A 13,753-nucleotide genomic window follows, 5' to 3' on the forward strand; every position below is an offset into this window, starting at 1 on the left:
CCGGTACGTCTATGGGGGTAAAGGGATGAGTTTTGTGAAACGTACCAGTACGTCCTTTGGGGGTAAAAGGGATAATCTTGGGGCCACATATTTGAAAGCTCTCTAGAGCCTACAGTAAAGGTGCATCTTGGTTCCAATAACTTGAAGCCATCTATAACTATTCTTGCGTCGATACGATTTGTTGTATCTTGGACTGCATGATGTGTCGTAATTCTCTGTAACTGTCATTCTTAATTCATATCGTAAAGTTATATAAGTTAAGAAGATATCTTTATCGGTATTAATTCACACAGTTTGCCTAATATCTTTAAAGTAAGAATGCGTTTTAAAATCATAATATCTGAATGATACAGGCAATATGATACATTTGCGGGTACCTAGATTACGTCAATATTTCGAAGTAATAATGTTGCAGATGTTTTATAATATCTCCTCTTTGTATTTTCTCTTTGATCCAAGCATCGAAATAATGGTCTCAACATGAATCCAACTTAGTATACTTTGGATTATCATAAAGGATTTCATGTGGCAAAATATAGGATATTGCGATATTAATCTCTCTCTCTCTCTCTCTCTCTCTCTCTCTCTCTCTCTCGCGCGCGCGCGCGCGCATGATTGTTGATAAGTAACAAATAAACAGGAATATAAACCAAGACTATAACTGGCCAAATCTGTTTCTCAAGATGGGCAAAGTATATTACAAACAAAGAAAGAAAGAGATGGACCAATAGCTGTTGTTTATTTAATCAAAGTTTATTCAACTATGATTATTGCTTATTTTATCTAGGCAGTGACTAAACTTGTCTATTTCTTGAAATGGAAGTTTTAAACAATTGCTAATCGATAGAAATAGATGACTTTGCAGCGGTTTCTTGAGAGGTAATGTCACAAATCATCAAAGACGAGTGGTTTTGATGTTTGAATGTAGATGGCGCCACTGCTTATACAAGGACACTAAACCAGACCCTCAATAAGGGATGAGTGCTTCGTTGTTTTGTCATCCTTGTTACGCAAGTTGTGAAGGCATAATGGAAGACCTGTTTAGTTGCTAAATTAGTTTTACTTGGAAGAGTCAGTGAGATAGATAGTGGTCATCGAATCTGAAACGGTGAGTTTTATTATTTTTCAAGGTTTATTCCGTGTTTAGTGTTTTGAAGGAAGAACTATTTTAATGGACAAGACTTAGAAGTATATTCGGGAAATTTGATCTTATTAATCTCTAAATCAGGCAAATGGTTTTTGAAGTGGTTGTGCAGGTCGGATATATTTTCCGCTGGTTTAAGTTTATCCAGGAATTTGAGTAGTGGTTGGCATATAAGTGCTTTCTGGTCAGCGCCTGTGAAGAGTTCGTAACAAGAGTAAATTCCAGCAATGAGTATGGGGTTAGAGATAGAGGACCAAGCAACGGAAGCAAGTTATATTTATAATTTGCTCTGTTTTCTGTTTATCTCAATTCCTATTTTTAGTTCTTAATCCAGATTAATTCATCGAATTTATCGAAATATTTCGGCATATTGTATTTACCTTTTTTAATTTTATCATGGGAAGTTAATAATCCAGACTTTTTTTAATGTAATGATGGAAATGAATGATCCAGACTTTTTAGGGTTAACCAAATCTTGTTTCCTGAATATAAGATGTAAATGATGAATGGAGTAGTTTGACTATATACCATGTAGTCTTGAGATTTCTTGATCCAGCAAGGTATTAAATGGAGAGTTTTGACTATTTACCTTGTCTGAAACTTCTTGATCCATCTGGGTTTGGTACCTTAAATCTGTCTTGCTCATTCATCAGCACCTGCAGACTATTTTCTAAAGTAATATATATTCAAACAGTCTTCACAAAGCGATGCGTGTAGTCGGAGAATGGTGCACTAATAACAATCGAGTAAGCCCTTGGTACGGAGTTTTGCGTGGGACCAATTATAATGACAAACTGCATCAAAATCTAAAAATTTACAAGAATTATTGTTTAATTCTTAAGAATTTCAATAATTAATGGTAGTAATAAGTCTTTTACACACCGTACTTGAAGGGTGCTAGTGAGCCACCCACCAATTTCGGTAAAATTTGTTTCCACCAAACTAATGTCTATGATAATTTAGTTATCTATTTCTTTTTCCTTTTTTTTTTTTTTTTTTTTTTGCCGCTTTTTTTTTTTTGCCGCACCTATTCAATTTAAACGCAAGACTCCCTAAATACCTACAATGGTTCCAACAGTGGGAAATTTTACAAGTTTTTTTTGGGGGGAGTGGGGAAAAGTAATACAGAAAACTGGTAAAATGTCGAATCTAATCACACCAGTCATTGTTACTGTAATTAAAATTCAATAAGTAATGAAACACGGTAAAAGAGGTTTAGTTTGCCAGACTAACGGACAAATGGAAAGAGTGACTTGACATCCATATTTTATATGGATTAGTCGTTCGTAGAAGTATTTATATTGCAACTACCTCCTTACTTAATAGAGCTAATGTCCATTGATTTTGCTCTGCCGTATGCTAGCTTTGCTTGCGATTTAAATTATCTCTGTTCCTGTGTTCTGGTAAGCGGATTGTTTGGCTACGCACGTTATCCCCGTAGTCTAGTATGTCAGTTTTATTTGTAAATTATACTAACCTCATCGGCCAATATTTATGTAACCCTTATTTTGCAGACTAAGTAATTTTCTCATGAATAATCTCTGTATAAATAGTATAAAGTTAAGATCTTAATTTGGTTGAAACTAGGCTCTGTTTTTCTCTTGATAAAAGTAAAATCTTGGTTTTCTGCACTTAAATCCTGTTATTCTAATGTTAGGAACTGATCGTTAATAACAAACTACTGATAGCAGAAACAAGTATAATCAGAATTTGCCAATAGATATATGCACTAAAGCGATATCTTATCAAAGGAAACAAAAAATCAAAAGTAATGGGAAATAATTAGTTAAATTTGTAGTAACAAAGATTGCGGTACAAACTCTACTTTTGTAGCATGACATAAAATTTTAGTGGTATCAACCCTGAACAAGGTTGTCCTGGCGATCGTTAAGCATGTTTGTGCACTCCCTCCTTTTTGGCCACTCCATCCATTTTAATCATTGGGTATAAGGATGTTAGTGTGGGGCGTTTCCCCTTTTTTTGGGACTTTAAGTCTTCCTTTATTTAAATTTTCGTTTTGGGCCTTTGCTGCGATTATTTTGATGCCACACTATATTGGCCCCTGACTGCTTTTTTCGGTCTTATCAGATAGTCTTCGGTCTTGTCGGATAAAAGAATGTAATTTTTCTAGCATTAGTATCTTTCTTTCAACAATTTTAGTTTAATTTCTGCTGCACATAATTAGATTTGAGATGCACGGTTGTTCCATAGTGGGAAATCGGTTTTTTGGTGGAAGAATAGTTAACTGGTAAACTAGGGAAGCTGTCTAACCTAAAGTCATTGTAATAGTAACCGTAATCAATATTTAATTATGTAAAACTGAGAACATAAAACAAAATTTTCCCTACCACTTTCCCTGTAGATTTGTAATGGTGTAAATCTTGTACAAATACCTTACTTAGAGTTAATGATTTACTAATTTTTGTTTTGCTTTAGCTCTCAATTAAACATTTGCATGGCTACGTTCTGGCAAGCGGAAAAGTTTTCGCTCTACGCGCTAGTCCTGTGGGTAATTATACCGGCGTAATAACACCACCACGGCACTTGTTTTGGAAGGAACACTTCGTTAGCACAGAATGTTCACGCAGAAGCTTTTTCACTATATCTGGGTTTCCAGTGGTATGTCCATGAAATTGTCCATGAAAACTTACAATAACCTCAATCGAAGCTGCAACGTTCATTGCGTGTATGAATAACAGTTGGTCAACTGACATTTTTTTTAGGCCTACTAAGTTCTTTATCGCAGTTAATTGTATAATCTTAAATCAAAGACACCCTAATGCCTAGGCATTTCTTTTACCGTACCCATAATCATAAACAAAAATTAAGGAAGATAGGGCATTTATACCCATATTAATTAACTAAACAAATTACCATAGGGAGAAACTTTCATGACTGCCTAATCATCCTTGGGAATAAAGAACAATATTATCCGGAAATATTTTCGTAACCGTTAATTTGCGAAAGATTAAAATCACTTTCTATGAACGTGTAAAGGAAAAATATAGCCGAATTTGACCGCAACTGTAATAATACAGTAATAATACAGAAATAAATTTTAACCAGAGCCGCATTAGGTCTTTCGACCTCATACTCTTGTTAAACTTGAGTCTCCGCCAGTGATTTTTTTTTTTTTTTTTTTTTTTCGTTTTTAATGTCTTGCCTCTAATGTCTCCTGCACGAGGAAGAGATGAGTGGTGAAAAGTTTGTCACAGTTGAGTTTTAACCTTCGGCCGTAGTATAGCACATCTCAGATAGGTGTCTTTTTGTCCTTTACCTCCATTTGAGTCTCTCTCGGCACCTTTCGCCTCTTAGTTGGTATCTCGTGGCTGGTATGATGCTATAGGTCGTGACATTTTGTTTCCTCTGTTGTCAGATGAGTCTGTCCTTCTCATTCAGTGATTGTTCAGTGGATCATTGTCTAGATTGACCTTCAATTCTGCCTTTGCTTCTTGTTTGCAGTCTGATCTTTGTAAAAGGTCTTCTAGTACAGTATATTAAGCATCTGAGGATCTCTTGCTTTCTCGCTGAATGTTTCCTCCTATTCTAAAACTGGAAAATTTACTTCAGTCCTTCCCGTCTTAGGGGATAATTGGCTAAGCAAATTATCCTAGGTTAATGTTTATTGATATGGAACTTTCACTCAAATTAATATTAATACATTACTGGACAATTTAGATGTCTCACCCAGTCTTCTCCACTTCAGTATTATGCAAGTGACAATAGAACTGCAAGTGTTCTCGTTCCAGCTGTCCTTATTACATATGTAAGGACAGAATTAAGTATAAAGGTTGACAATGTGGTAACAATTTTTGGGTTATTGGGATTCAGGACTAGCTAAATTATCCAGCCAAGTATATTAGAAAGATGACTGCATATTCATAAAATTAAATTTCATAACTTAGTAATTTACAGATTATGTGAACATTAGTTAAAACGTAGACAATTCAATGTTTGCCTGCAAGACAGAAAATCAAACTTTGGAAGTGAAAAGTTACATTAAATTTAGTTCTGAGACTAGCTAGTCTGTAAAAATTTACTTCTACATAACACGATCGATGACATATTCAGTTTCGGTAAATTTATATGCAAATTGTAACTTTATTTTAATTAATTTTGTTATTTTTGTTTACAGATGTGAACAAAGCCCGATGTCGGGCCTCTTACAGTTTTTGAATTATCTGCCAGGCAATTAAAATTCTAAAGATATCCTGGCTCGGCCAGAACACGCGAGATGAAAAAGTGTGCGTCTTTGCCTGTGGGTTACAGTTCGGACGAAACGCTCCATGGAAGGCTTCCACGAAGATGAGCAACTGGAAAATATTATCCTGCGAACAGAACCGCAAGATAATCTTCAGGACCTTGGAATAAGTTTAATGTATTTGCACACAAGGGTAGGCCGGCCTTTTGTAGAAGAGTACAATGAAACCATCTGGGATCTCTTAGCGTCACCGAAAGAGGCCAGGAATTTGATTATAAAACTTCAGAGAAAAGAAAAAAATTTAAGTCTTGGAAACTCAACAGAGGCACTGTTGAAGACTTGAGGAAAAATTCACACCTTGCACACCCTGCTGAACATTGCCCAAAGCATTGGCAGCCACCAACACAAAGATTCTACTGGCCACACTTGCCTTCCAGCTGAGGCTTCGGGGGGGAGAAAGAACATTTAGATCCTTGTGAAGGTTGCTTAACTTGGTGGGTCTTGCATATAATGCATCAAATACTTCAGAATGTGATTTAGAGAATATTCAATGTTTCTCATTAACACTATCTTACATTGATATACATCTCGACCAGTTTACTTGTATGAGACGGACCAACGGATCCCATGTGTAGGGGAAGCTAGATTTTTAGTATTAGAGTTCAGGTTGTAGGTTGACATGTGTTCCATTTAAAGGCTTTAAAAGTCAAATGTCTTGAGGCTCAATCCTTTAAAAGTATTGTCCCGTACATCATGGGGGCCAGACCTTAAAACTATACTAAAATTACAAAAAGCTTTAATTTTTTCAAATAAGTTGTGAAATATACTCCTCAGCCACCCGAAGCCGATGAAAGATTAGATTCAATAAATCATGCTTATATTATTGTCCACAGGAGCTTTTAGAACCTCGCCTATTCAAAGACTCCTTGTTGATGCTGGAGAGTTACCTTTAGACCATTACCGAATGTCTTCTATTATTCAATATTGGTTTAGGTTGCTATAAGACTATTTCTTTAACCTTTTAGACTGTAAGCCTTGTAAAGCATCTCCAACCTTATGGCTTTTGAGTGAAACAATTATAATTATTAGTTAGACGATTCCATTTATATCCTCAACCTCTCCGTGGAAATTAACTGATATTTTCTATGTAAATACTTTATTGGTGTTAAATAAAAGACATTAGAAACTAGGCCTCTTTTTATAGAATATGTTGGACATAGGGAATCTACTTTTGTATATATACCGGTGGCTCCAAATCTGATGCTGGCGTTGGATTTGGAGTATATTGTAGTTCTATAAACTGTTGAGGTGCAATTCCAATATCTTCCATATTTACTGCCGAATTATATGGCAGACTAACCGCTATTGGGAAAATAGCGTTAAAAGAGGGAAATTTTACCATTTAATGCTGATTCAGTGTTCAAGCTTTAGAAGGTTTTAATTAAAGTAACCCCTTAGTTTTAAACATAATGGGTTTTAATCATAGTCCTGAAGGGTATAACTGTTCGATTTTGCTGGGTTCCGGCACACTTCTACACCTTAGCGGCGCACTGATCTATTATGGCAACTTTTTAACTCTTGTTAGACATATCTCCCATGAAGGTTTGCGTCAACCAGACTACTTTTTCGTTTTGCCATTAGTGTCATACTGATGTTTCATCTGAACAGAAGTGGTGTTTTGCTGACCTTTTTGTATATTACAAGAGAACAAAGGATTTAAGCTTAGGGCTTAAATGAATGACTCCTAGATTATTGATCGGCCGGTGCAGATTTTTTAAGAGGGATGTGCAATGACTATTCACCCTTTAAGGGAATTTTATTAATTTTTTTTTTTTTTTGTTAGGGATTAACCTTGACTCCCGTCTTTGCAATGATGGGTTTATTTTAAATTTATTTTTTTATGCCAAAAAGTTTAAATGCCTTTTGAGAATATATTGTGTACTTTATAACCAGTGTAAATGGCTTTTGAGAATAGAAAATATTTTTGTTATTTTAAACCGTAAAGTGTAAATGCCTTTTGAAAAGATATTTTTTAATTTACATTTTATGCCGAAAAGTGTGTGCCTTTAAGAATCTTTATGTATTTCATGCAATTAATAATATATTTTAATTAATTTCATGTTAGTGTAGATGCCTTTTGAGAAGATATATTTTAATGAAAATTTTATGCCCAAAAAATCTAACTTTTGACAATAGATATTGGCCTGTTTTGCTGTTGTGTTTTTGTCTTTAAACAAATTCAGTAGTGACTAGCAATTTTGAGGAAGTAACTTGTGAAAAGAGCAGGAAAAATATTAGTGTTAAAGATTTTATACCATTTAGTAAATTATATGGTTACTAACATGCTTCATGGTTTTCAAAGCTTGCTTTTCTAATTAACAGAAAATTGCCTAATCTCGTTGGCTGTGACTCTTGGTAACCATGTATTTTGGTTGCAAAAGCTTTTTTAAGTTCTAAAAAAAAATTCTGTGTTCTGTATCTAATAGCTTTTTTAGGATTATGCCTATTCTGTTTACCTTTTTACTTGCAAGGTTATCGCATACAGTAGCCTACTAGGCTACTCGTGTAAAATGTGATTTGTCTTGATTTTGTAATTTTTACCAGTTCGTTTTAATAAATATTTCAAAATTACATATTTTGATTCCTTACTTTTTACTAATTAGAATACCATATACCATAGAGGCTCTGAGTATCTCTTTACTCTTACTTAAATTTTTAAAATCTACTTTACTCCTATTTAAATTTTTAAGTGTCTTTAATCTCTTTATCAGTGTTCTTCTTTATCTATAACAATTAAAATTATAATCTCTTTTCAGAGTAAAGAGTTAGCATTTTCCTTGCATACATACTGGTTTCTAAATACTAAACTCTTCTGAGTTATAATTATTAAAAATTCCATTCAAGACTAATGTATAAACTGCTATTGGCCAATGTAAGGAATTGCATAAATCCATGCACTCAAGTTATTAAAAAATGTTGATCCAAGCATTTTTAAACATTATCATTGTTTAGATTCAGGTGTGCCTCTAAAAATGAGATCATCTTTGATTCGTGCCATAGTTCTCCTTTTAAATTCAGTTTCTAAAATTATTTATAGAAGCAGTTTGATTTAAAGAACACGTGCATAGTAGACAGCCATATGAATACCAGATAGATAAAACTGGTAGCTTTTTTAAATGTGCAGTGCTGTCTCGATTTAAGAATTAATAGCCAATAAATAAACACAAGGCTATACGGCTCAATTGAATACACAAGATGCTGATGGTACAAATTTTCTTAGGTTTTGTTAGAATTCCTAACTAAATATAAAGACTATTTTAGCAATTGTTCAGCAGACTTGGAAACCCTGGTCTGAGGTGGTGGTTGGCATAATGAATACAAAAAATCTTCTAAATTCAAAAGAACTGAATGTGGTTTTCTAGGTATTTTTCTTTTATTTAAAAAAATAGATATACAAGACGCTGAGTGGCCTAACTACTAAGCATTTAAACAAGCTTCAGAACCAAATAAAACTTTCTGCTCGGGGAACTTGGAAAAGCCGACGTCAGGAGAATAGAAGCTGCAAGCAAAATTCTAGGGTACCGACGTAAAGAGCTGTGCCCGTTGGTGGTTGAAAGTGTTTTATTGGTATATTAAGGTAGACTTTAAACTTGTTAGTTATATAAACAACACTTTTGGTCATTGGGATGTTAGGGCTTATCGAAAGTGATTTATATTTTCACGGGTTGCCAATACAGGAGCTTTTGTAACAATTGTTGGGTCATTCTACAATGAATGAGTTTCGGCAATTTCTAAAATAACTAGGCACTAATATTAATGAATTGAGGTGAAGCGAAAACACTCACTTTCCGGCAATATAACAGACTTGACAGGAGAGAAATGCAGTATATTAAACTACTTAGAAACTCTAAAGAAATCTGTTCTTAGGCCTTTATCGATGAGTGTAATTTTACACAAACTCTGCATGGAAATCATTGTTGAATCTTTTTTTAATTTTATCCTGTTTGGTGACATGTTCCAGTTTCGAGAAATTATGAACCTTATATTGGATCAGTTATGTAATGAAATCTAGTTCTGGCTCACTTTACAACAATACAATTGTAGTATTATACACGGCTAACCAAATTTTGTCTCCTTTGCAAACACCTAGGCACCAACTTTTATTTGCTTTTCCCTAGCACATCCAGCAATAACTACACTAGATTTTTTTTTTTTTTTTTTTTTTTTTTTTTTTTTGTGGGCGCAAGCATAAAGACCTTTATCGATGAGAAACAAAGTTGGCCGTATAATGTTCGCTCGTGTGGACGAAGCCTAAGCTAAAGCTACTACTAACGTCGTAGCTTAAATGGCCCACTGTGGATATTATAAAGAAAGTATTTTGGTTAGGCAAACATGAATCTGTCGTTAACAGTATCCAAGACTAAAAATTGAAATCCGGCCATACTGTACAGGAACTGGAATTGTAACAGTCTCGAGAGCTATTGTCAATTGATATGGTATGAGATGAAGCAATCGAAGAAGTGTTTTAAAGAAAAGCTGCTAGCTACAGCGCCATGAAAAGACTAAACGAATACCGCGTCTGATGGTCAGTGATTAATCAAAATTAAACTTTTTCCCTAGTTTAATACATGGAAACCCTGTGCCCTACAGGACCTACAGGATTTGTTTATCGCTTACATCCTTATTTCGAGTGCCACAGCTTATTCCACGTTAATTACCAAACCTACATTAATGAAGCAGTTAGAAAATATGGAAGGGTTCAGTTTCTTCTTGAAAACCTTAATAGCATTCGTCTTTCCTTTTTGGGGTTATGACTTGAGCTATGAGGCCCAGAGACAGGATCTGGGCTGAGATGAATGAAAAAAGTCTTTTGGATATCTAGGAGGAGTTTATATTCTCTTACACCTACAATAGAGGTAGGTCTATATCTTTGCTTCAATAACTTCAAACAAGCTGTAACTATACTAGTGTCGACAAGAGTCGTTAACTACACCGTGTAGCAATTCTTAGATGTTATGGACGGCCGGTTCTGATCAAGTCAGTGCACTTACCTTAGACTGCTCTAGCTTTAATAAGCACCCAGTGTAATAAAATTAGTATAGGGATAATTCTTGGGATGGAACACATATTTTAGATTACTCTTATTTTGTGGTTACTTTTAACACATTGGGTAAATTGTAATAGATTGAGTTACAGTAGTCATTCCTGGTAATAGCACAGATAATCGAAAGTTTCTTTACAGAATATTACTCTAGATACAGTACTTCTTTACAAAATTAATGCTTCTGAGGTGATACTAGCGATTTTTGTTACATAATTTGAGAACAGAGAGAAAAAAGTGAGTGATACACGAACTCTGCCAAATGTTGGGACTAGATTGACACTACAGTTTCTAGCGTAGTTTTATTTTTTTACCACCATAAACACAGTTTTATTTTCATTGAGATATGTCTGTCATCCATTCCCTAACACTAGTAAGATCGCGGTTTAAAGTTAAAGTGGTATCTTCAATGTTATTTATGGATAAGTTAAACTGTGCATTGCCTGAAAATAGTTCAAACTTCACTTTGTCTCGGTAGCACGCTTGATAGACCTACGGTATGGATGCAAAATAATATTTAACCTAGTACACTTTCATGGGGGTACTCATCTGCTTAATGGTCCACAGGATGAGTAAGTTTCCAATTCGTACAAAGTAGTTTGTGTCAACCAAGCAATCTATTTAATCAAAGCTTCATCTTCAATACTAATGGGCTGTAAATCATAAACAGTAGTTGGTGCACAACTGCATAGAAAGCAGCACTAAGATCGAGTATTATCAAGATGCCATATTTGTCCTCGCCCATCAATTCCAGCAGATCATTTGCAACAGCATAGTTATCTACGTAGAATAGAATTGTTCTTATGCTGACTGGTTGTCTGGCAATGCTTCGATTCTTGATAAATGACTAACTACAGTAGTTAAAAAATTACGTATTCCAACACATTTGATAAAAAGGATGAATTCGAAATAGTTCTGTACGAACTCAAAGAATTCTAGAAATTTATTTTTCAGTTCTTGATTACAATACCCATCTGGAGCCCTTTTTCATTTACATTCCCCATTACAGCATTAAGGAGACCATTTAACTTATTTAAGTCTGTGGCTGTTTCATAGAACTTTTCTCACTAATTTTCTCCTAAATAGGTAATTATATTGGCACTTCGTGGTCATGTATTCCCTTCATGCATTTTCAGGTTTTAACAGACTCCACTTTCCTTCTTTACGTCTTGTTTCCCTCTTCTCTGGAATCCTCATCGAACCAAGATCTGTCCTTATCAACTATAGGCTCTTCACTAAATTGTTGTCACATGTTACCATATTCATTTTTATTCACCCTACTGTATAGTTACAAAGAAATCTCATAAACATAATACCTTACGACCCAGGAACGGACTCTTGCATTCTTGCAGCCCGTAGGTGTTTGGTTGTTTTTTTGGGGAGTAGGTAATTTAGTTGTGGGATAATCTGCAATTTTTATTTTAGGTAGTTTTCAGGATAGGAGGTGGGTTTGGGATGATAATAAGCAAGGAATTCTTTACTTATTTTAGAGGCGCCCCTGCCTCTTTATGGAAGAGGAAGAAGGTGACAGAGGGGAGGTGGCATCCTCCCCAAGAGAGCCCACTGGCTCCCGTCGTTTAGTTGGAGAGAAAGAGGTACAGCAGTAAGTCCCGAAGAGGAGTAGAAGAGCTCGGGAAGGAGTTTGGAAGGGTTCAGTTGAAGATATTGGTATAGGTGAAGTAAAAAACTTCCTTAGTGGCTTAAGTTATTAGAATGAGTAATAGCATGAAGTTTCAGCTGAGTGGGAGAGAGCTGAAAAAAGAGTTTGTTAGCGGCTGTGAGTAGTAGAGAATGGGTGGAATAAACATTCATGTACCTGAAAATACTAGAACAAAAATTAAATTTTACTTATTGTGGTTATTGAGGCGTCTATGTGCTGCTTGGTGGAGAGGGATACCTGAGCTTAAAAGATATAAGAGAGATTGGAAGTGGAAGAAGAGCTAAAAAGAGGTTAAAGGGTTGCTTAGATTTCAAACTGGTGCTGTTACTACGTTATCTCGGTGGAGGGTAGCTGCGGAGAAAGGCTGAGAAGGTATCAACATTGGCAATTATATGTTTAACCATTGCTGTTGCAGGTACAAGATTATTGGGGTTAAATTCCTGTCTGAGTAGGCTCATTTCATGATAGTGCAATAGGTAATGCTGCAGAGGTTCATCTGTTGCTTGCTCGCAGTAGCTGCACGGTCTTTCTGGTCTCTGCAGTGCTCCTGGGTCCTCGGCCAGTTGCACAGACACCCTAGTCGCAGTCTGCAAATGATAACTGTGACATTTCGGGGTATTTCTCTTGCAATTTTATATGGTATTAGATTTGATCTCCCTCTCGATCATATATTATCCAATTGAGGTTAGCGAACCTGTTAACACTTGGCTATTAAAGTAGTTACGGTATTCTAAACTTGTCTTGCTCAGTATAGCTCCGAGGTTCCCTGAATGAAAATCATCAAGGCTATTAAATTTTTGTTTCTTCTAATAGATAAATTTTACCAATTCTCGTGATAGAAATGTTTGCTTATTAAAGACGTTATCCAGGTTGTAAATGGAGACACTGTCTAGTAGCAGTGATGACGAGCAACCCTTTATCACAGTCAAAAGCAAGGAAATAAAAAAAAATGAGGAACAGTTATATTTAAGGAAATAAGAAACATCCCATATTACAGTGAAGGCTGAGGTGGTTTTTTTTTTTTTCTTTTTTTTATTAATGGGTTTTCAAAATAATGTAATGGAAAACCAAAGGAGCCGTATGGTGTATGTACTAAAGTAGTTATTTTGACAACCCAAAACCAAAGTTAGGCCAAGAATAAATCTCGAGGAGACTCAAGTTCAATATAATAACCTTATCTCAGAATTATGTAGATATTGAAAAACTTAAAAGGCCTTGTTAAGTATTGAGAATACTATGAAGGTTGTTTGAATGAAAGGGCGAATCAAAATGTTGAGGTTACAGAGATATATGGTAATTGTGGTGAAAGTCCAGTTACATGCAACGCTGGCTTGTCAGCTAATAAGCCAGATTATGTGAAAAATGTGGTCGGAGATTTTACTAACATTCGTTATTCGGTAACCGAATATATGGAAAGTCCAACCAATGAGCTGAAAATGAACATTCTTCATCCTGCAAGTAAGTGAAGAAAGAGCATTTCTCAAAATGTCACAAACTCCATATTATATACTGGAATATAAATAGTTTAAGAACACTAAATACTGATTTGCATGAATATACTCAGGCTACAAATGTTGATGCAATAGCTTTGCAGGAAATAGGTAGAATCGTTCCCTCACTACAAAATAACGGTTACAATCATTTTGA

At 35.2% G+C, this 13,753-nt stretch overlaps 1 long non-coding RNA gene across 1 annotated transcript; it reads left to right on the plus strand.

Annotated features, from left to right (window-relative positions):
• Positions 1–1,009: 1,009 nt before the first annotated feature.
• Positions 1,010–5,976, plus strand: LOC137616146 (uncharacterized). Its single transcript, XR_011039292.1, has 2 exons — positions 1,010–1,108; positions 5,280–5,976. It is a non-coding gene; the product is annotated as an uncharacterized lncRNA (long non-coding RNA).
• The last annotated feature ends 7,777 nt before the right edge of the window (positions 5,977–13,753 follow it).

This window comes from Palaemon carinicauda, chromosome 22 (genome assembly GCF_036898095.1).
Source record: "Palaemon carinicauda isolate YSFRI2023 chromosome 22, ASM3689809v2, whole genome shotgun sequence".
Classification (NCBI taxonomy): domain Eukaryota; kingdom Metazoa; phylum Arthropoda; class Malacostraca; order Decapoda; family Palaemonidae; genus Palaemon; species Palaemon carinicauda.